Here is a 25,896-nt window from a genome sequence, read left to right as displayed (position 1 = left end):
GAGGTGACCCACGTGGGGTCCATGAGGCAGGGGGCACGCCTAGGGGGTGGGCGCGCCCTCCACCCTCCTTGGCACGTGGCTGCTCCCCGTGTTGTGTTCTCAGTGCCAGATATTCTCAAATATTCTAGAAAAAATCATATTTAATTTTCAGGGCATTTGGAGAACTTTTATTTTGGGGTATTTTTTATTGCATGGATAATTCAGAAAACAGACAGAAAAATATTATTTTTACTTTATTTAATATAAATAACAGAAAATAAAAAGAGGGTACAAAGAGTTGAGCTTTCTAACTTCATCCATCTCATGCTCATCAAAAGGAATCCACTAACAAGGTTGATCAGGTCTTGTTAACAAACTCATTTCGAATAACATGAAACCGGATAAATTTCGAATAACACTAGGTTACCTCAATGGGGATATGCATGTCCCCAACAATAAGAATATCATATGTCTTCTTGACAGTAGGAAGAGGAAATTCAAAACCTCCGATAGTGATTGTTGAAATTTTTCTAATAGAATTGATATTGTGGACTTGAGGTTGTTTCCTTGGAAAGTGTATTGTATGCTCATTACCATTAACATAAAAAGTGACATTGCCTTTATTGCAATCAATAACAGCCCCTGTACTATTCAAAAAGGGTCTTCCAAGAATAATAGACATACTATCGTCCTCGGGAATATCAAGAATAACAAAGTCCGTTAAAATAGTAACATTTGCAACCACAACAGACACATCCTCACAAATACTATAACATCCCAAATTTTCAATTTAGAATGTTATACATTAGATCATTACTGCATATCATATTTTATTTGCTTTTGGTTTGATCCTAGAAATTCTACGCAACTCAAGGACCCTCAGAGAGAGTTGGGGATTTCGTTATTTTCATATTTGAGTTTTCTCAAATTTTGAAAATAGGATCAGTTGATTTTATTTATTTTATCTTTAATTATTTCAATTATAAAAAATGAGAGAGGGAATAAAATGACTTTCCCAAAATAAAGAAATATTGAGGATTTAATAAAAAAATCAAATAAGATTTTATTTTGGATTTATTTGCTATTCTATTTGAATTTAGGAAAAAATGCGTGTTTTTCAAAATTGCATTTAGGCCCCAAATAAATGTTCATCCCGTTCGGCTTGATTTTAGAAGTCGGGGAAAATTTATTTCGGGATTTTTGGAGTCCGTTTAGTATTTTTTTTATTTGTTTTTCTGCGCGTAATTATTTAAAAAACACGCAACCGACTTAGGGCCGGTTTCGGCCAGGACTCTTCGGGCCGGCCTTTATAAGGCGCCGCCCGAGCCCGTTAGCCCCAAGCCGCCGCGCCGCAACCGTAACCCTAGCCGAGCCCGCCGCCGTCGCCTCCGGACGCCGCCGCTCGCCGGACCACCGCCCGCCGCCGGAGCCGCCGCCGCCCGCCCGAGCCGCCGCCGCCCGCCGACCCCGCCGCCGCCGGAGGTTGATCCCGCCCTGCCTCGCCGCTGGTTTTCCCCGAGAAAACGGTTTTGTTTTCCGTTCGGTTTTTTTAGATCCGTGTTTTTTTATTTAGATCGGTTTATTTCCGGTTTAGTTTATTTAGCGAGTGTTCGCTCGCTCGTTCGTTTTAGCAAATGCGTTCAATGTTTAGTTTCAGAAAACGAACGTTCATTCGTTAATCTGTTCATCATTTTTCTTTTTCTCAGATTTTCCGCGATTATTTCTGATCGTGATTTCTGATCCGATTTTCGTTCTAGTATAACTTTTCGCTCGTTTATCGGAATCAGGCGATTCAAGCGCCTGGAGTTTCACCTCGAAACCCTCTTTCCATTTAAACAACTCAAACAAGTTTTTGCTTCTGTAAAATTTGACTTAGATCCAGATTAGTAAACGAAGCTTGTTTCTTTCACCGTTTGACTTTCGTTGCTTCGTTCGATTTGATTCTTTTTGCAAACCGGAGTTGTTAATTTGAACTTTCTGGTTAAATCTCTTATTTGAGTTTTACCTGTGCATTAGATGAGTGCTTATTGTGTGCTTTTTTGTTTGCGATAGAGTACCCGGAGTGCGCCGCTTGCTACTTTGAATCGCTAGGTTTCACGGATCATCAGCAAGGCAAGTAACACTTTGATCATACCTCTTTACTACCCAGTTTTATTGCATTAGATCAATCCTCAAACATGGCATGATTAGGATCTAATTAAATTGTGGGTTTGGGGAAGTAGATGAGGTAGTACCTATTACCTGTTTTGTTATCAAACCCTTGGGAGTTACTTCTGCGTTTGCTTATACTGCCATGCTATGCTAGTAGACGTGGATTGGGTGAGTGTATCCATGACAGATGTGAGATTGTTAAATTAATGGTTTATTTAAGGTGGCAACTTAAACACACATCTGGGTGGATTGAGGCACTTGGGTATTCCAGCGATTGCCTGTTTTTCTTTATGGACCGCCATCCAGGCTCAAAGGGATCATGAGATTATTCATACTAGAAACTTCCATGTGCAGCCACAAGCTACTATGGGCTCTAGCATAGTTGACTAAGTCGTGCGAACTCTTACAGTGGTAGACTAGCATATGTAGGGGATGTAGGTTGGTACGGTCTACCCGTTTCATCAGGTGCTAGCGCTTCTGAAAGACTATGTCTCGGTCATCCGTTTCTCAAACATCATGTAGTGCGAAAATCCCAACGGAGGAGATCGAGTCTTGTGGGGAAAAGTGCGCAAACCTCTGCAGAGTTATAAACTAATCATGGTTAGCCCTGTCCCTGGTTATGGACGTTTTGAGTATCTAGTACTTGGATTATCATGTGAATCTCATCATGTTACTTTAATTAATATTGTTGGGTTTTAATGATGATGCTTAATTGGGATTGAGAGGGTGTCTACACTCTCAATGTTTAACAACTACCATGATAGTTAAATAAAATTTATTCCTTTGGAGTAGGGAAAAATTGGCTTTACGCAAAACTGTAACCATAGAGCTTTCCACCAGCCATATATGCATGTAGAATAGCCTATTTCTCTCATTACTCTCTATGTGTTACATTGCCAGCATATTCCATGTGCTGACCCGTTTTCGGGCTGCAACGTTCATGTTGCAGACTTTTCAGACGACGAGTAAGGTGCCTTTAGGTCGTGGTTCTATACTCAGTGATGTCGTTGGAGTTGATGGACTCACTTATCTTCCAAGCCTTTCGTTGTTATCGTTATTAGATGGCCTTAAGCCATATTTAGTGTAATAAGTTCTCTTTTGAGACACTCGATGCAATAAGTGTGTGACTGCTACTCTGTTATAAATCCTTCAAGTACTATGCGTGTCACCATTACTAATCGAGGGATGACACTGATGCACAGAGATCAGACTGGTTGAGGTCTGGTTGCTACAAATACTGACAGGTATAGGAGTTGATTTATCAACCATTTGCACAGATATTTCAGTAGGTGTCAACTTATTCAAATCAAGTCTACGATATAAAGAGAGATGCATAACACTAACACCGGCTCCAAAATCACATAAAGCAGTTTTAACATAGTTTCTTTTAATGGAGCATGGTATAGTTGGTACTCCTGGATCTCCAAGTTTCTTTGATATTCCACCCTTAAAAGTATAATTAGCAAGCATGGTGGAAATTTCAGCTTCCGGTATCTTTCTCTTATTAGTAACAATTTCCTTCATATACTTAGCATAAGGATTCATTTTAAGCATACCAGTCAAACGCATACGCAAAAAGATAGGTCTAATCATTTCGGCAAAGTGATACGTCTCCAACGTATCTATAATTTTTGATTGTTCCATGCTATTATATTATCTGTTTCGGATGTTTATGGGATTTATTATGCACTTTTATATTATTTATGGGACTAACCTATTAACCCAGAGCCCAGTGCCAGTTTCTCTTTTTTCCCCTTGTTTTACTGTTTCGTAGAAAAGGAATATCAAACGGTGTCCAAACGGAATGAAACCTTCGGGAGCGTGATTTTTGGAATGAACGTGAACCAGGAGACTTGGAGTTGAAGTCAAGGAAGCTTCAAGGTGGCCACAAGGCAGGGAGGCGCCCCCCCACCCTCGTGGGCCCCTCGTGGCTCCCCTGACCGACTTCTTTCGCCTATATATATATCAATATACCCTAAAAACATCGGAGAGCAGAATAGATCGTGAGTTCCGCCGCCAGAAGCCTCCGTAGCCACCGAAAACCAATCTAGACCCGTTCTGGCACCCTGCCGGAGGGGGAATCCCTTTCGGGTGGCCATCTTCATCATCCTGACGCTCTCCATGATGAGGAGGGAGTAGTTCACTGATACGTCTCCGTCGTATCTACTTTTCCAAACACTTTTGCCCTTGTTTTGGACTCTAACTTGCATGATTTGAATGGAACTAACCCGGACTGACGCTGTTTTCAGCGGAATTGCCATGGTGTTATTTTTGTGCAGAAATAAAAGTTCTCGGAATGAACTGAAAATCAACGGAGAATTACTTTGGAATATATAAAAAATACTGGAAGGAAGATCCACGTCAGGGGGGCCTCCACCTGTGCACAACGGCGGGGGGCGCGCCCCCTGCCTCATGGGCCCCCTGACGCTCCACCAACCTCAACCCTGACTCCATATATTCACTTTCGGGGAGAAAAAACCCAGAGAGAAGGATTCATCTTGTTTTCCGATATGGAGCCGCCGCCAAGCCCTAAACTCTCTTGGGAGTATTGATCTGGAGTCCGATCGGTGCTCTGGAGAAGGGAATCCGTTACCATCATCGTCATCAACCATCCTTCATCACCAATTTCATGATGCTCACCGCCATGCGTGAGTAATTCCATCGTAGGCTTGCTGGACGGTGATGGGTTGGATGAGATTTATCATGTAATCGAGTTAGTTTTGTTAGGGTTTGATCCCTAGTATCCACTATGTTCTGAGATTGATGTTGCTATGACATTGCTATGCTTAATGCTTGTCACTAGGGCCCGAGTGCCATGATTCAGATCTGAACCTATTATGTTTTCATCAATATATGAGAGTTCTTGATCCTATCTTGCAAGTCTATAGTCACCTACTATGTGTTATGATCCGGCAACCCCGAAGTGACAATAATCGGGACCACTCCCGGTGATGACCGTAGTTTGAGGAGTTCATGTATTCACTATGTGTTAATGCTTTGGTCTGGTACTCTATTAAAAAGAGGCCTTAATATCCCTTAGTTTCCAATAGGACCCCGCTGCCATGGGAGGGTAGGACAAAATATGGCATGCAAGTTCTTTCCATAGGCACGTATGACTATATTCGAAATACATGCCTACATTACATTGATGAATTGGAGCTAGTTTTGTGTCACCCTATATTATGACTGTTACATGATGAACCGCATTCGGCATAATTCTCCATCACCGATCCATTGCCTATGAGCTTTCCATATATTGTTCTTCGCTTATTTACTTTTCCGTTGCTATTGTTACAATCACTATAAAACACCAAAAATATTACTTTTGCTACCGTTACCTTTTACCACCGTTACCACTACTATCATATTGCTTTGCTACTAAATACCTTGCTGCAGATATTAAGTTTCCAGGTGTGGTTGAATTGACAACTGTGCTGCTAATACTTGAGAATATTCTTTGGCTCCCCTTGTGTCGAATCAATAAATTTGGGTTGAATACTCTACCCTCGAAAATTGTTGCGATCCCCTATACTTGTGGGTTATCAAGACTATTTTCTGGCACCGTTGCCGGGGAGCATAGCTCTATTCTTTGAGTCACTTGGGATTTATATCTGCTTATCATTATAAAGAACTTGAAAGATCCAAGAACCAAGATTTATCCCTCAACTACGAGGGGAGGTAAGGAACTGCCATCTAACTCTGCACTTGATTCACCTTCTGTTTTGAGTAAGCTTGCGACACCTAGACCTACTTCTGCTATTAATTCTAATATGTCTCATGTTATTGATGATGCCACTTCTGCTATGCATGATACTTATGATGAAACTACTTCTATGCTTGATACTACTGTGCCACTTAGTGAATTTCTTGATGAACAACTTGCTAGGGCTAGGGAGAATGAAATTATTGAAACTGATAATATTGATGAACATGATGATGAAGATTCTCCCCCTAGATATGAATTGCCTGTTGTTCCTGAGGGCTATGTTATGGATGAAGAAACTGCTAGAGATTTTCTTGCTTGCAATGATAGGAGTGATCTTAAGAAATTATTAGCTAAGCTGAAACAAAAAACTCTGAATGCTAGAATGAAATATGATCCTGCTTATGCTACTTCACCTATCTTTGTTACTGATAAGGATTATGATTTCTCTGTTGATCCTGAGATAATTATTTTATTTGAATCTGATCCTTTCTATGGCTATGAATCTGAAATTTTGTGGCACATCTTACTAAATTAAATGATATAGCCACCCTGTTCACTAATGATGAGAAAACTAGCTACTATTATATCCTTAAGATATTTTCGTTCTCATTAAAGGGTGATGCTAAGATATGGTTTAATTCTCTTGATTCTGGTTGTGTGCATAGTCCCCAGGATATGATTTATTACTTCTCTGCTAAATATTTCCCCGCTCATAAGAAACAAGCTGCTTTAAGGGAAATATATAATTTTGTGCAAATTGAAGAAGAGAGTCTCCCACAAGCTTGGGGGAGGCTTCTCCAATTACTTAATGCTTTGCCTGATCATCCTCTTAAGAAAAATGAAATACTTGATATCTTTTATAATGGACTAACTGATGCTTCCAGAGACCACCTGGATAGTTGTTGGTTGTGTTTTCAGGGAAAGAACACCGTATGAAGCTGAAATTCTATTGAATAATATGTTAGCTAATGAAAATAATTGGACACTTCCTGATCCAATCCCTAATCCAATTCTTGAACCAACTCCTGAGCCAACTCCGAAGAAAAGGGGTATTCTATTTCTCAGTCCTGAAGATATGCAAGAGGCAAAGAAATCTCTAAAAGAAAGAGGTATTAAAGCTGAAGATGTTAAGAATTGACCCCCTATTGAAGAAATACATGGTCTTAATTTGCCGCCTGTTGAAGAAATACATGGTCTTGATAACCCGACACAGGTAGTAAAGGTAAATTCTCTCTATAGATATGATAAAGCTGAAATCCCATTTACTAAGTTTGCTAGCCCATGCTTGGATGAGTTTGATGACTTTATGGTTAAACAAGAAAACTTCAATGCTTATGTTGGTAGACAATTGAAACACAATGCTGATATGCTTGAACACTTGAGTGATTATATGGCTAGTGTTAAAGGTGAACTAAAACTTATTAGTAAACATGCTTCTATGGTTACCACTCAAGTAGAACAAGTACTTAAAGCTCAAAATGATTTGCTCAATGAATTGAATAGTAAAAATAATGATTTTGCTATTAGAGTGGCTACTAGAACTGGTAAATAACTCAGGAACCTTTGTATCCTGAAGGCCATCCTAAGAGAATTGAGCAGGATTCTCAGAGAAATAATGTAGATGCACCTAGTCCTTCTAAGAGGAAGAAAAAGAAAAATGATAGGACTTTGCATGCCTCTAGTGAACCTGTTGATGAAACACCTGAGAATCCCAATGATATTTCTATTTCTGATGCTGAAACACAATCTGGTAATGAGCATGAACCTAGTGATAATGTTAATGATAATGTTCATGTTGATGCTCAACCTAGCAATGACAATGAAGTAGAGATTGAACCTGCTGTTGATCTTGATAACCCACAATCAAAGAATCAACATTATGATAAGAGAGACTTTGTTGCTAGGAAGCACGATAAAGAAAGAGAACCATGGGTTCATAAACCCATGCCCTTTCCTCCTAAACCATCCAAGAAAAAGGATGATGATGATTTTGAGCACTTTTCTAAAATGATTAGACCTATCTTTTTGCGTATGCGTTTGACTGATATGCTTAAAATGAATCCTTATGCTAAAGATATGAAAGATATTGTTACTAATAAAAGAAAGATATCGGAAGCTGAAATTTCCACCATGCTTGCTAATTACACTTTTAAGGGTGGAATACCTAAGAAACTAGGAGATCCCGGAGTACCAACTATACCATGCTCCATTAAAAGAAACTATGTTAAAACTGCTTTATGTGATCTTGGAGCCGGTGTTAGTGTTATGCCTCTCTCCTTATATCGTGGAATTGATTTGAATAAGTTGACACCTACTGAAATATCTTTGCAAATGGTTGATAAATCAAATGCTATACCTGTCGGTATTTGTGAGGATGTGCCTGTTGTGGTTGCAAACATTACTATTTTAACGGACTTTGTTATTCTTGATATTCCCGAGGACGATAGTATGTCTGTTATTCTTGGAAGACCCTTTTTGAATACTAGAGGGGCTGTTATTGATTGCACGAAAGGCAATGTCACTTTTCATTCTAATGGTAATGAGCATACGGTACACTTTCCGAGAAAACAACCTCAAGTCCATAGTACCAATTCTATTGGAAATTTTTCAATAGTTACTATTGGAGATTTTGAATTTCCTATTCCTACTGTCAAGAAGAAATATGATATTCTTATTGTTGGGGACATGCATATCCCCATTGAGGTAACATAGTGTTATTCAAAATTTCTTCGGTTTCATGTTACTCGAAATGAGTTTGTTAACAAGACCTGATCAACCTTGTTAGTGGATTCCTTTTGATGAGCATGCGATGGATGAATTTAGAAAACACAACTCTCTGTACCCTCTTTTTACTTTCTGTTATTTAGTTGAAATAAAGCAAAAATAGTATATTCTATATGTTTTCTGAATTATCAATGCAATAAAAAATACCTTGAAAATAAAAGTTCTCCAAATGCCCTGAAAATTAAATATGATTTTTTCTAGAATATTTGAGAATATCTAACACTGAGAAGACAACAGGGGGAGCAAGCACCTGGCCACGAGGGTCCAGGGCGCGCCCCCTGCCTCGTGGGCCCATGATGGCTCCCCTCCACTTATTCCAGCTACCACACACTCCTTCTTCCTCCCACAAAAATCACCAACCAGCTCAAACCCGAGTCCAAGCTCATTTTGCTGCCATTTTCGATCTCCTTGCTCAAAGCTCCATTCACAAAACTGCTTTGGGGGATTATTCTTTGGTATGTGACTCCTCCAATGGTCCAATTAGTTTTTGTTCTAGTGCTTTATTCATTGCAAATTTTTGCTGCTTAGGTGACCCTGTTCTTGAGCTTGCATGTCAAATTCATATGGTCAAAAGTAGTTTTGTTGCATGATATTGCCTCTAGGCACTTGTCGGAGTAGTTGCTATCAATTTTGTTGAGTTTGATTCACTTTTATTTTGAAGTTACTAAAAATTTCAGAAATTTTCAGAAAAAGATGAAGAGATTTTTGAGGGGCTCATCGAGCTGAAGCTCGAAGGATAAGAAAAGTGAGGAGGATAAGAGGCCCAAATATAATCTTCCTCGCACCGCGGAGGTCCGGCCGTGTGAATGGCCTTGTGATGATTTCTTGAGAGCAGGCGGGATTTATGATGATTTCTATGAATTGGCTGAGAATGCAGGCCTCACCGTCTTCCTCCACGACCAACGCGAACAGTATCTCTTACTCACCAATATCTTTGTGCAAAACTTTCATTTCCATGCTAGGAGCTCACCACCTACGGTGGAATTTTATTTATATGATGAGCATAAGGAGATGTCACTTCGTGATTTTTGTCGGGTTTGTTTGATCCCTTTCGAGGGCAATGTAGAGGAACCACATCGTGACGATGTGGATGGGTTTATTGATACCATTGTTGTAGGCGAAACAAGGAAGGTTTCCGACGCACGAATTACTAGCATACATTTTCCCGTTTTACGTTACTTCGCCATATTTGCTAGTAGATGCTTAATTGGGCGCGAAAACTGTGGAAACCTGAGTGCCCCTGATATTGTTATTTTGTGCCATGCCTTATTTCGTGATGACACATTCAGTATGGGCACTATTGTTGCAAAGCGGTTAAATCTTAACCGTACTAAGGGCCCGTCCTTCGAGGCATCTTCGCCTCGCGCCTCGCTGCACACTTTAACATACCTATTAGGCATTATGAGAAGGAAGAGAAGTTGTTGCCTCCTGTTTATCTAGATTATAAGAGTATGGTAGCACATGATTTTATTGTTAAGAATAGGGATAAGGCGCTTAAGTACAAATTAATATTTGGTAAAAATCATCCTGAGACTATTACATTGCCTGCTCCTTCCTAGTTTGATTTATCTGCAGGCAAGTACCTTGTTCCGTTGGAGGCCATTCACGCCTACCGGAACCCTACATCAGCTACAGAGCCAGAGCCGGAACCACAATTTGATCCTCCACGATAGTCTGATTACCAGTGGGATCCGGAGGTGATTGCCAACCAGTGGCAATCCGAGGCTTCTTAGTACGACCCCAACTATTACTTGGGATATCCGCCAGGCCAGCCGTGTCCATAGACCAACTTAGGCCAAAAGCCTAAGCTTGGGGGAGTACGTATTTCTCACCGACATTACATTCATGTTCACACACTCATTGCTAGTTGTCGGTGCTCATACTTTTTCACTCTATCATCCATGCTAGCTTATTTTTCTTTTTTTATGCTTTCTTCTTGTGTGTTTAATAAACCTTAAGAAAAACAAAAAATTAGTTGTAGCTTTTAATTAGTTTACTTTACATGCTTGTAGTAGTAATTAAAAAGAAAACCCAAAAACATTTCTCGTTCTTCTTTTGCTTGTTGGGAGCTTTCCCGTGTAAATAGTTTTATTTCTTTTCTTGTTCTCTGGGGGTCGAGAGGAGAAGACCATAATTAAAATGTTGAGTGGCTCTTATATGCATTATTGTTGATCTAACAAAGAGCCCATATTACCTTGTCTTCTCTCTTGAATTGAATGCTTGCAAATTCCAGGTTAGTCCAATGCACGTGCACTATTATTATTATCCACACTATTCGGTCGTGCAAGTGAAAGGCAATAATGACGATATATGATGGACTGATTGAGATGAGAAAAGATGGTATGACCTCGACCTCTCTTGTTTTTGTAAATATGATTAGTTCATCGTTCCTGATTCAGCCTATTATGAATAAACATGTTTGCAATGACAATTAGAGATTATAGTTGCTTATGCCATGCTTAAATAGCTAGGAGCTTATAATGGTTTACCTTGCATGCCAACATGCTATTAAAATGGTTGTGATGTGGTATCCTCTTTTGAATGATTCGAGTGGCTTGACTTGGCACATGTTCACGCATGTAGTTGAAACAAAATCAACATAGCATCTACGATAATTATGTTCATGGTGCATTATATCCTACTCATGCTTGCATTCGGTGTTGATTAATTTTAATGCATGTTCATGACTGTTGTCGCTCTCTAGCTGGTCGCTTCCCAGTCTTTTTCTAGCCTTCACCTGTACTAAGCGGGAATATTGCTTGTGCATCCAATCCCATAAACCCCAAAGTTATTCCATATGAGTCCACCATACCTACCTATATACGGTATCTACCAGCCGTTCCAAGTAAATTTGTATGTGCCAAACTCTAAACCTTCAAATAAACATTTTGTTTTGTATGCTCGAATAGCTCATGTATAAACTAGGGATGTCCGTATCTTCCATGTTAGGCGGGTTATTCTCAAGAGGAGTGGACTCCGCTCCTCGCTCACGAGAAAATGGCTGGTCACCAGGATGCCCAGTCCCATGCTTTATGCAAATCAAATCAAAATAATTGCAAACAAAACTCCCCCGAAACTGTTGTTAGTTGGAGGCACTCGTTGTTTCGAGCAAGCCATGGATTGATGCTTGTTGGTGGAGGGGGAGTATAAACTTTACCATTCTGTTTGGGAACCGCCTATAATGTGTGTAGCATGGAAGATATCGCCATCTCTCAGTTGTTATGTTGACAATGAAGGTATACCGCTCAAAATATTATTCATATCTATTTCAAAACCGAGCTCTGGCACCTCTACAAATCCATGCTTCCCTCTGCGAAGGGCCTATCTATTTACTTTTATGTTGACTCATCACCCTCTTATTAAAAAGCACCAGTTGGAGAGCACCGCTGTCATTTGCATTCATTATTGTTCGTTTACATTGAGTATGACTTGACTGGATCTCTTTTACCATGAATTACAATGTCTAGTCAGTCCTTGATCTTTAAAGGTGCTCTGCATTTATGTTTTGCGGTCTCAGAAAGGGCTAGCGAGATACCATCCTGTTATATCATATCATGATTGTTTTGAGAAAGTGTTGTCATCCGAGATTTATTATTATTGCCCGCTAGTTGATTATGTCATTGATATGAGTAAACATGAGACCTGAATGTTATTGTGAATATGGTTAGTTCATAATCTTTGCTGAAAACTTGAATGCTGGCTTTACATATTTACAACAACAAGAGCAAACAGAGTTTGTAAAAGTTTTTCTTTATCACTTTTAGTTTATCAACTGAATTGCTTGAGGACAAGCAAAGGTTTAAGCTTGGGGGAGTTGATACGTCTCCGTTGTATCTACTTTTCCAAACACTTTTGCCCTTGTTTTGGACTCTAACTTGCATGATTTGAATGGAACTAACCCGGACTGACGCTGTTTTCAACAGAATTGCCATGGTGTTATTTTTGTGCAGAAATAAAAGTTCTCGAAATGACCTGAAAATCAACGGAGAATTATTTTGGAATATATAAAAAATACTGGAAGGAAGATCCACGTCAGGGGGGCCTCCACCTGTCCACGAGGGTGGGGGGCGCGCCCCCTGCCTCGTGGGCCCCCTGACGCTCCACCAACCTCAACCCTGACTCCATATATTCACTTTTGGGGAGAAAAAACCAGGAAGAAGGATTCATCAAATTTTACGAGAGGGCTGATCTGGAGTCCGTTCGGGGCTTCGGAGAAGGGAATCTGTCGCCATCATCATCATCAACCATCCTCTATCACCAATTTCATGATGCTCACCGCCGTGCGTGAGTAATTCCATCGTAGGCTTGCTGGACGGTGATGGGTTGGATGAGATTTATCATGCAATGGAGTTAGTTTTGTTAGGGTTTGATTCCTAGTATCCACTATGTTCTGAGATTGATGTTGCTATGACATTGCTATGCTTAATGCTTGTCACTAGGGCCCGAGTGCCATGATTTCAGATCTGAACATATTATGTTTTCATCAATATATGAGAGTTCTTGATCCTATCTTGCAAGTCTATAGTCACCTACTATGTGTTATGATCCGACAACCCCGAAGTGACAATAATCGGGACCACTCCCGGTGATGACCGCAGTTTGAGGAGTTCATGTATTCACTATGTGTTAATGCTTTGGTCTGGTACTCTATTAAAAGGAGGCCTTAATATCCCTTAGTTTCCAATAGGACCCCGCTGCCACGGGAGGGTAGGACAAAAGATGTCATGCAAGTTCTTTCCATAAGCACGTATGACTATATTCGAAATACATGCCTACATTACATTGATGAATTGGAGCTAGTTCTGTGTCACCCTATGTTATGACTGTTACATGATGAACCGCATTCGGCATAATTCTCCATCACCGATCCATTGCCTACGAGCTTTTCATATATTGTTCTTCGCTTATTTACTTTTCCGTTGCTATTGTTACAATCACTATAAAACACCAAAAATATTACTTTTGCTACCGTTACCTTTTACCACTGTTACCACTACTATCATATTGCTTTGCTACTAAATACCTTGCTGCAGATATTAAGTTTCCAGGTGTGGTTGAATTGACAACTCAGCTGCTAATACTTGAGAATATTCATTGGCTCCCCTTGTGTCAAATCAATAAATTTGGGTTGAAAACTCTACCCTCGAAAACTGTTGCGATCCCCTATACTTGTGGGTTATCATTCACCCTCGGGGCTGAGGGTACGTACCAGTAGCTATGTGTTTGATCTCTCTCTCTCTCTCTCTCTCTCTCTCTCTCTCTCGTGTTCTTGAGTTGGCACGATCTTGATGTATCGCAAGCTTTGCTATTATAGTTGGATCTTATGATGTTTCTCCCCCTCTACTCTCTTGTGATAAGTTGAGTTTTCCCTTTGAAGTTATCTTTTCGGATTGAGTCTTTAAGGATTTGAGAACACTTGATGTATATCTTGCATGTGCTTATCTGTGGTGACAATGGGATATCACGTGATCCACTTGATGTATGCTTTGGTGATCAACTTGCGAGTTCCGTGACCTCGTGAACTTATGCATAGGGGCTGGCACACGTTTTCATCTTGACTCTCCGGTAGAAACTTTGGGGCACTCTTTGAAGTTCTTTGTGTTGGTTGAATAGATGAATCTGAGATTGTGTGATGCATATCGTATAATCATACCCACGGATACTTGAGGTGACATTGGAGTATCTAGGTGACATTAGGGTTTTGGTTGATTTGTATCTTAAGGTGTTATTCTAGTATGAACTCTATGATAGATCGAACGGAAAGAATAGCTTCATGTTATTTTACTACAGACTCTTGAATAGATCGACCAGAAAGAATAACTTTGAGGTGGTTTCGTACCCTACCATAATCTCTTCGTTTGTTCTCCTCTATTAGTGATTTTGGAGTGACTCTTTGTTGCATGTTGAGGGATATTTATATGATCCAATTATGTTATTATTGTTGAGAGAACTTGCACTAGTGAAAGTATGAACCCTAGGCCTTGTTTCAATGCATTGCAATACCGTTTATGCTCACTTTTATCATTAGTTACCTTGGTGTTTTTATATTTTAAGATTACAAAAACCTTTATCTACTATCCATATTGCACTTGTATCACCATCTCTTCGCCGAACTAGTGCACCTATACAATTTATCATTGTATTGGGTGTGTTGGGGACACAAGAGACTCTTTGTTATTTGGTTGCAGGGTTGCTTGAGAGAGACCATCTTCATCCTACGCCTCGAACGGATTGATAAACCTTAGGTCATCCACTTGAGGGAAATTTTCTACTGTCCTACAAACCTCTGCACTTGGAGGCCCAACAACGTCTACAAGAAGAAGGTTGTGTAGTAGGCATCAAGCTCTTTTCTGGCGCCGTTGCCGGGGAGGTTAGCGCTTGAAGGTATATATTTAGATCTTGCAATCGAATCTTTTTGTTTCTTGTTTTAGCACTAGTTTAGTTTATAAAAGAAAACTACCAAAAAATGGAATTGAGTTTGCCTCATACGCTTCATCTTTTTAATATCTTTCGTGAGAATGATGGAAAGGAAAATTGTGCTCAAGTGCTAGAAGAAGAAGTCTATAGAATGTTTGGCACTAAATCTTTGAATGATGAGCATGATTGCAATGTTATTAGTATGAACTCTTTGAATATCCATAGTACTAATGATGATTGCACTAGTTATGATGAAAATATCTCTTATAAGCATGTCGATTTTTGTGGAGTGCATAGAGTTTGCAAGTACATACCAAATAGGGAAGATAGATTTTGCAAGAGGCATAAGTATTTGGAAACTAAATGGTTGCAAGAGAGGCTAGATGTTAGTGCTGAAAATTTAAAATATCTTAGCCATACTTGTGAACTTTGCAATGAACATGGTCATTTAAATATCAAATGCAAATTGTTTCATGATCGACTCGTGTCCAAAAATTGTGATGACTTGATTTCCCTTGCACATCATAATGAACTTAGTTTTCTTTTGGGTTATGAAGAAATGAAACGTCAAACTAAGCATATTCCAGAATATAACCTTGAGAAATTCCTCGATATTGATCTAGAATAAATTTATATGTATTATGCGGTGAATTGCATTGAAAATCCTTATATTGCCAATTACATAAAGAAAACAAAACAAATAAAAGATGAAGAGAATACTAACGAAAGGGAAGAGACTTCCCAATATTCTCCTATTGTTTCTTATGATGAATCAGGTAACGAGGAGGAGCCTTCTATTCAACCAATCTCATTAATAAGGAGCTCTAAAAAGAGGATTGAACCCACACATGATGTGAAGAAGAAAAAGAAAAGACAGAGAAGTAAAGGTAGAAAGGTATCTCTCCCAAAGGATGTTGCTCCTATTTCTCATTGTGATGATGATAATTGCTATACTATTGGTGCTATCCATACTATTAATGATGAGAGTGATTATGCTTATGATATGAAAAGGCCCAAGCTTTGGGATGCTATGTTTAATGAAGATGATGTTTTTGAGAATATATTTGCTGCAATTAATGTTTTTCCCAAGCTTGGGTATGCTACGTTTAATGTAGATGATATTTTTAGCCTCCCAGGTTTTGATATGCAAATTTGTTATGATGATAGCATACCTCCTACTTATGATGATGATTGTGATGATACTTATGCTATAAAAAGTAATTATATTTATAAAACTTGTCATTATTATGATTACCCTTTTTCTGAAAATTACTCTTTTAATGTGGAAACAATTTATAGTATTCGAGTTTCTTATGATACTCCCACTACTCCGAATGAGAATAATCTTGCTTATGTGGAGAGTAGTAAATTTTCTATGCTTGTAGATCATGAAAAGAATGCTTTAGGTGCGAGTTATATTGTTGAATTCATTCATGATACTACTGAAAATTACTATGAGGGAGGAACATATGCTTGTAGGGATTGCAATAATATCAAGTTTCCTCTCTATGTGCTTAAAGTTTTGAAGTTATGCTTGTTTTGCCCTCCTATGCTAGTTGATTATGGTTCCCACAAGTTGTTTGCTCACAAAATCCCTATGCATAGGAAGTGGGTTAGACTTAAATGTGGTAGTCATATTCTTCATGATGCTCTCTTTATGTTACAATTCTTATCTTTTATGTGAGCATCGTTGAAATCATCATGCCTAGCTAGGGGCGTTAAACGATAGCGCTTGTTGGGAGGCAACCCAATTTTACTTTAGCTCCTTGCTTTTTGTTCCTGTTTAGTAATAAATTAATCATCTATCCTCTGTTATGATTGTGTTTTTTATGTTTCAATTAGTGTTTGTGCCAAGTAAAGCCTTTAGGATCTTCTTGGGTGATTGTTATTTGATCTTGCTGTAAGAAACAGAAAGTATGCGCTCATGAGAATAATTTTCAGTTTTTACCAGAGAGCGATAAAATACCAATTCAACCTGCAGTAGATTAATAAACAAATTTCCTGGGACTTCCTAATTTCTCAGGATTTTTTGAGTTACAGAGGTATTCGAAACCTACAGATTACTACAGAGTGTTCTATTTTTGACAGATTCTGTTCTCTAGGTGTTGTTTGCTTATTTTGATGAATCTATGAGTAGTAATCGGAGGGTATGAACCATAGATAAGTTGGAATATAGTAGATATTACACCAATATGAATTTAGAATGAGTTCATAATAGTACTTAAGTGGTGATTTATTTTCTTATACTAACAGAGCTTACAGGTTTTCTGTTAAGTTTTGTGTTGTGAAGTTTTCAAGTTTTGGGTGAAGATTCGATGGACTAAGGAATAAGGAGTGGAAAGAGCCTAAGCTTGGGGATGCCCAAGGCACCCCGAGGTAAAATCCAAGGACACCAAAAAGCCTAAGCTCGGGGATGCCCCGGAAGGCATCCCCTCTTTCGTCTTCGTTCATCGGTAACTTTACTTGGAGCTATATTTTTATTCACCACATGATATGTGTTTTGCTTGGAGCGTCATTTTATTTTCTTTTCTTTTGCTTGCTGTTTGAATAAAATACCAAGATCATAAATTCTTAAATGTTAGAGAGTCTTCATATAGTTGCATAATTATTCGACTACTCATTGATCTTCACTTATATCTTTCGGAGTAGTTTGTTGTTGCTCTACTGCTTCACTTATATCTTTTCAGAGCACGGTGGTGGTTTTATTTTATAGAAATAGATGAACTCTCATGCGTCACTTATATTATTTTGATAGTCCTAAACAGCATGGTAATTTGCTTTGGTTATGAATTTAGTCCTAATATGATGGGCATCCAAGAGGGGTATAATAAAAACTTTCATATAGAGTGCATTGAATACTATGAGAAGTTTGATACTTGATGATTGTTTTGAGATATGAAGATGGTGATATTAGAGTCATGCTAGTTGAGTATTTGTGATTTTGAGAGATACTTGTGTTAAAGTTTGTGATTCCCGTAGCATGCACGTATGGTGAACCATTATGTGATGAAGTCGGAGCATGGTTTATTTATTGATTGTCTTCCTTATGACTGGCGGTCGGGGATGAGCGATGGTCTTTTCCTACCAATCTATCCCCCTAGGAGCATGCGCGTAGTACTTTGTTTCAATAACTAATAGATTTTTGCAATGAGTATGTGAGTTCTTTATGACTAATGTTGAGTCCATGGATTATACGCACTCTCACCCTTCCACCATTGCTAGCCTCTCTAGTACCGCGCAACTTTCGCCGGTACCATAAACCCACCATATACCTTCCTCAAAACAGCCACCATACCTACCTATTATGGCATTTCCATAGCCATTCCTAGATATATTGCCATGCAACTTTTCACCGTTCTGTTTATTATGACACGCGTCATCATTGTCATATTGCTTTGCATGATCATGTAGTTGACATTGTATTTGTGGCAAAGCCACCATTCATAATTCTTTCATACATGTCACTCATGAATCATTGCACATCCCGGTACACCACCGGAGGCATTCATATAGAGTCATATCTTGTTCTAAGTATTGAGTTGTAATTCTTGAGTTGTAAGTAAATAAAGTGTGATGGTCATCATTATTAGAGCATTGTCCCAGGTGAGGAAAGGATGATGGAGACTATGATTCCCTCACAAGTCGGGATGAGACTCCGGACAAAAAAAAGAGAAAGGCCAAAAAAGGGGAGAAGGCCCAAAAAATGAGAGAAAAAGAGAGAAGGGACAATGCTACTATCCTTTTCCACACTTGTGCTTCAAAGTAGCACCATGATCTTCATGATAGAGAGTCTCTTATGATATCACTTTCATATACTAGTGGGAATTTTTCATTATAGAACTTTGATTGTATATTCCAATGATGGGCTTCCTCAAAATGCCCTAGGTCTTCATGAGCAAGCGAGTTGGATGCACACCCACTTAGTTTCTTTTGTTGAGCTTTCATATACTTATAGCTCAAGTGCATCCGTTGCATGGCAATCCCTACTCACTAACATTGATATCTATTGATGGGCATCTCCATAGCCCGTTGATACGTCTAGTTGATGTGAGACTATCTTCTCCTTTTTTTGTCTTCTCCACAACCACCATTCTATTCCACCTATAGTGCTATGTCCATGGCTCACGCTCATGTATTGCGTGAAGATTGAAAAAGTTTGAGAACATCAAAAGTATGAAACAATTGCTTGGCTTGTCATCGGGGTTGTGCATGATTTAAATATTTTGTGCGATGAAGATAGAGCATAGCCAGACTATATGATTTTGTAGGGATAGCGTTCTTTGGCCATGTTATTTTGAGAAGACATGATTACTTTGTTAGTATGCTTGAAGTATTATTATTTTATGTCAATATTAAACTTTTGTCTTGAATCTTATGGATCTGAATATTCTTGCCACAATAAAGAGAATTACATGGATAAATATGTTAGGTAGCATTCCACATCAAAAATTCTATTTTTATCATTTACCTACTTGAGGACGAGCAGGAATTAAGCTTGGGGATGCTGATACGTCTCCAACGTATCTATAATTTTTGATTGTTCCATGCTATTATATTATCTGTTTTGGAAATTTATGGGCTTTATTATGGACTTTTATATTATTTTTGGGACTAACCTATTAACCCAGAGCCCAGTGCCAGTTTCTGTTTTTTTCCCTTGTTTCAGTGTTTCGCAGAAAAGGAATATCAAACTGTCCAAACGGAATGAAATCTTCGGGAGCGTGATTTTGGGAACAAACGTGATCTAGGAGACTTGGAGTTGAAGTCAAGGAAGCTTCGAGGTGGCCATGAGGCAGGGAGGCGCGCCCCCCACACTCGTGGGCCCCTCGTGGCTCCCCTGACCGACTTCTTTCGCCTATATATATATATATATATATATATATATATATATCAATATACCCTAAAAACATCAGAGAGCAGAATAGATCGGGAGTTCCGCCGCCAGAAGCCTCCGTAGCCACCGAAAACCAATCTAGACCCGTTCCGGCACCCTGCCTAGGGGGGGAATCCCTCTCTGGTGGCCATCTTCATCATCCCGACGCTCTCCATGACGAGGTGGGAGTAGTTCACCCTCGGGGCTGAGGGTACGTACCAGTAGCTATGTGTTTGATCTCTCTCTCTCGTGTTCTTGAGTTGGCACGATCTTGATGTATCGCGAGCTTTGCTATTATAGTTGGATCATATGATGTTTCTCCCCCTCTACTCTCTTGTGATAAGTTGAGTTTTCCCTTTGAAGTTATCTTTTCGGATTGAGTCTTTAAGGATTTGAGAACACTTGATGTATGTCTTGCATGTGCTTATCTGTGGTGACAATGGGATATCATGTGATCCACTTGATGTATGTTTTGGTGATCAACTTGTGAGTTCCATGACCTTGTGAACTTATGTATAGGGGTTGGCACACGTTTTCGTCTTGACTCTATAGTAGAAACTTTGGGGCACTCTTTGAAGTTCTTTGTGTTGGTTGAATAGATGAATGTGAGTTGTGTGATGCATATCGTATAATCATACCCACGGATACTTGAGGTGACATTGGAGTATCTAGGTGACATTAGGGTTTTGGTTGATTTGTATCTTAAGGTGTTATTCTAGTATGAACTCTATGATAGATCGAACGGAAAGAATAGCTTCATGTTATTTTACTACAGACTCTTGAATAGATCGACCAGAAAGAATAACTTTGAGGTGGTTTCATACCCTACCATAATCTCTTCGTTTGTTCTCCTCTATTAGTGAATTTGGAGTGACTCTTTGTTGCATGTTGAGGGATAGTTATATGATCCAATTATGTTATTATTGTTGAGAGAACTTGCACTAGTGAAAGTATGAACCATAGGCCTTGTTTCAACGCATTGCAATACCGTTTATGCTCACTTTTATCATTAGTTACCTTGGTGTTTTTATATTTTAAGATTACAATAACCTTCATCTACTATCCATATTGCACTTGTATCACCATCTCTTCGCCGAACTAGTGCACCTATACAATTTACCATTGTATTGGGTGTGTTGGGGACACAAGAGACTCTTTGTTATTTGGGTACAGGGTTGCTTGAGAGAGACCATCTTCATCCTACGCCTCCCATGGATTGATAAACCTTAGGTCATCCACTTAAGGTAAATTTGCTACTGTCCTACAAACACCTGCACTTGGAGGCCCAATAACGTCTACAAGAAGAAGGTTGTGTAGTATACATCACAAAGCGCTCAAAATCCTCATCATCCTTTTTCTTGGATGGTTTCGGAGGAAAAGGCATGGGTTTTTGAACCCATGGTTCTCTTTCTTTACCGTTTTTTCCTAGGAACGAAGTTTCTCTTATCATAACATTGATTCTTTGATTGTGGGTTATCAAGGTCAACAACAGGTTCAATTTCTACATCATTATCATTGCTAGGTTGAGCATCAACATGAACATCATCATTGACATTATCACTAGGTTCATGTTCATTACCAGATTGTGTTTCAGCATCAGGAATAGAAACATCATTGGGATTCTCAGGTGTGTCAACAACAGGTTCACTAGAAGCATGCAAAGTCCTATCATTTTTCTTTTTCTTCCTTTTAGAAGGACTAGGTGCATCAACATTAGTTCTATGAGAATCTTGCTCAATTATCTTAGGATGGCCGTCAGGATACAAAGGTTCCTGAGTCATTTTACCACCTCTAGTCATAACTCTAACAGCATTATCATTCTTCTTATTATTTAATTCATTGAGCAAATCGTTCTGAGCCTTAAGTACTTGTTATACTTGAGTGGTAACCATAGAAGCATGTTTACTAATAAGTTCAAGTTCACCTTTAACTCTAGACATATAATCACTCAAGTGTTCAAGCATCTCATCATTGTGTTTCAATTGTCTACCGACATAAGCATTGAAGTTTTCTTGTTTAACCATAAAGTCATCAAACTCATCCAAGCATTGACTGGCAAACTTAGTAAATGGAATTTCACATTTATCAAATTTATAGAGAGAATTTACCTTTACTACCTGTGTCAGGTTATCAAGACCATGTATTTCTTCAATAGGTGTAAATTCTTAATATCTTCAGCTTTAATACCTTTTTCTTTCATAGATTTCTTTGCCTCTTGCATATCTTCAGGACTGGGAAATAGAATACCCCTTTTCTTCGGAGTTGGCTTAGGAGTTGGTCCAGGAAGTGTCCAATTGTTTTCATTAGTCAACATATTATTCAATAGTAATTCAGCTTGATCAACAGTTCTTTCCCTGAAAACACAACCAGCACAACTATCCAGGTAATCTCTGGAAGCATCGGTTAGTCCATTATAAAAGATATCAAGTATTTCATTCTTCTTGAGAGGATGATCAGGCAAAGCATTAAGTAGTCGGAGAAGCCTCCCCCAAGCTTGTGGGAGACTCTCTTCTTCAATTTGCACAAAATTATATATTTCCCTTAAAGCAGCTTGTTTCTTATGAGCGGGGAAATATTTAGCAGAGAAGTAATAGATCATATCCTGGGGACTACGCACACAACCAGGATCAAGAGAATTAAACCATGTTTTAGCATCACCCTTTAATGAGAACAGAAACAACTTAAGGATAAAGTAATAGCGAGTTTTCTCATCATGTGTAAACAGGGTGGCTATATCATTTAATTTAGTAAGATGTGCCACAACAGTTTCAGATTCATAGCCATAGAAAGGATCGGATTCAACCAAAGTAATTAACTCAGGATCGACAGAGAAATCATAATCCTTATCAGTAATAAAGATAGGTGCAGTAGCAAAAGCAGGGTCATATTTCATTCTAGCATTCAAAGACTTTTCCTTAAGCTTAGCTAATAATTTCTTAAGATCAGATCTATCATTGCAAGCTAAGAAGTCTCTAGCAGTTTCTTCATCCATAACATAACCCTCATGCACAATAGGCAATTCATATCTAGGGGGAGAATCTTCATCATCACTTTCATCAATATTATCAGCTTCAGTAATTTCATTCTCTCTAATCCTAGCAAGTTGTTCATCAAAAAATTCACCTAGTGGCACATTATTATCAAGCATAGAAGTAGTTTTAGCATAAGTATTATGCAAAGCAGAAGTGGCATCATCAATAACATGCGACATATCAGAATGAAAAGTAGGTGTAGGCGTCGCAAGTTTACTCAAAACAGAAGGTGAATCAAGTGTAGAGCTAGATGGCAGTTCCTTACCTCCCCTCGTAGTTGAGGGAAAAATCTTGGTTCTTTGATCTTTCAAGTTCTTCATAGTGATCAAGAGATATAAATCCAAGTGACTCAAATAATAGAGCTATGCCCCCCGGCAACTGCGCCAGAAAATAGTCTTGATAACCCACAAGTATAGCGGATCGCAACAGTTTTCGAGGGTAGAGTATTCAACCCAAATTTATTGATTCGACACAAGGGGAGCCAAAGAATATTCTCAAGTATTAGCAGCTGAGTTGTCAATTCAACCACACCTGGAAACTTAATATCTGCAGCAAAGTGTTTAGTAGCAAAGTAATATGATAGTAGTGGTAACGGTAGCAAAAGTAATATTTTTGGTTTTATAGTGATTGTAACAGTAGCAACGGAAAAGTAAATAAGCAAAGAACAATACATGAAAATCTCGTAGGCATTGGATCAGTGATGGATAATTATGTCAGGTGCGATCAATCATTCAACAGTTATAACATAGGGTGACACAGAACTAGCTCCAGTTCATCAATGTAATGTAGGCATGTATTCCAAATATAGTCATACGTGCTTATGGAAAAGAACTTGCATGACATCTTTTGTCCTACCCTCCCGTGGCAGCGGGGTCCTATTGGAAACTAAGGGATATTAAGGCCTCCTTTTAATAGAGTGCCCGACCAAAGCATTAAAACATAGTGAATACATGAACTCCTCAAACTACGGTCATCACCGGTAAGTATCCCGATTATTGTCACTTCGGGGTTAACGGATCATAACACATAATGGGTGACTATAGACTTGCAAGATAGGATCAAGAACTCACATATATTCATGAAAACATAATAGGTTCAGATCTGAAATCATGGCACTCGGGCCCTAGTGACAAGCATTAAGCATAGCAAACTCATAGCAACATCAATCTCAGAACATAATGGATACTAGGGATCAAACCCTAACAAAACTAACTCGATTACATGATAAATCTCATCCAACCCATCACCGTCCAGCAAGCCTACGATGGAATTACTCACACATGGTGGTGAGCATCATGAAATTGGTGATGGAGGAAGGTTGATGATGACGATGGCGACGGATTCCCCTCTTCGGAGCCCTGAACGGACTCCAGATCAGCCCTCCCGATAGAGTTTAGGGCTTGGCGGCGGCTCCTTATCGTAAAACGCGATGAATCCTTCTCTTTGATTTTTTTTCTCCTTGAAAGTGAATATATGGAGTCAAGGAGGACGTCGGTGGAGCATCAGGGGGCCCACGAGGCAGGGCGCGCGCCCAGGGGCATGCCCCCACCCTCGTGGACAGGGTGTGGGCCCCCTGACGTGGATCTTCCTTCCAGTATTTTTTATATATTCCAAAAATAATCTCTATTGATTTTCAGGTCATTTCGAGAACTGCACAATAATAACACCATGGCAATTCTGCTGAAAACACCGTCAGTCCGGGTTAGTTCCATTCAAATCATGCAAGTTAGAGTCCAAAAGAAGGGCAAAAGTGTTTGGAAAAGTAGATACGACAGAGACGTATCAATGACCCACTACCTATTGATGATAGCTTTCCTGATGAACAATTAGCTATCATAAATGCTTCTCGTACTGCTCCATGGTATGCTAATTATGCTAATTATATTGTTGCTAAATTTATACCACCTAGTTTCACATACCAGCAAAAGAAAAAGTTCTTCTATGATTTTAGACATTACTTCTGGGATGACTCACACCTTTATAAAGAAGGAGTAGATGGTGTTATTAGACATTGTGTACCTGAGCATGAACAGGAATAGATCGTACACAAGTGTCATTCCGAGGTATATGGAGGACACCACGCTGGAGATAGAACTGGACACAAGGTATTGCAATCCGGTTTTTATTGGCCTACTCTCTTCAAGGATGCTCGTAAGTTTGTTTTATCTTGTGATGAATGTCAAAGAATTGGTAATATTAGTAGACACCAAGAAATGCCTATGAATTATTCACTTGTTATTGAACCATTTGATGTTTGGGGCTTTGATTATATGGGACCATTTCCTTCCTCTAATGGGTATATACATATTTTAGTTGCCATTGATTACGTTACTAAGTGGGTAGAAGCTATTCCAACTAGTAGTGCTGATCATAACACCTCCATTAATATGCATAAAGAAGTTATTTTTCCGAGGTTTGGAGTCCCTAGATATTTAATGACTGATGGTGGTTCACATTTTATTGATGGTGCTTTTCGTAAGATGCTTGCTAAGTATGATGTTAATCATAGAATTGCATCTCCATATCACCCACAGTCTAGTGGTCAAGTAGAATTGAGTAATAGATAGTTTAAATTAATTTTGCAAAAGACTGTTGGTAGATCTAGAAATAATTGGTCCAAGAAACTTGATGATGCATTATGGGCTTATAGAATTGCTTATAAAATTCCTATGGGTATGTCTCCATATAAGATGGTTTATAGAAAAGCATGTCACTTACCTCTCGAACTAGAACATAAGACATATTGGGCCATTAATGACCTCAATTATGATCTCAAACTTGCCGGTGAGAAGAGGCTTTTTGACATTAGCTCACTTGATGAATGGAGAAACCATGCCTATGAGAATGCCAAACTGTTTAAAGAAAAAGTTAAAAGATGGCATGACAAAAGGATACAAAAACGTGAGTTTAATGTGGGTGATTATGTATTGTTATACAACTCTCGTTTAAGATAT

The sequence above is a fragment of the Triticum aestivum genome, chromosome 3A (assembly GCF_018294505.1).
Source record: "Triticum aestivum cultivar Chinese Spring chromosome 3A, IWGSC CS RefSeq v2.1, whole genome shotgun sequence".
In the NCBI taxonomy this organism is placed as follows: domain Eukaryota; kingdom Viridiplantae; phylum Streptophyta; class Magnoliopsida; order Poales; family Poaceae; genus Triticum; species Triticum aestivum.
This window is presented reverse-complemented; position numbering follows the sequence as displayed.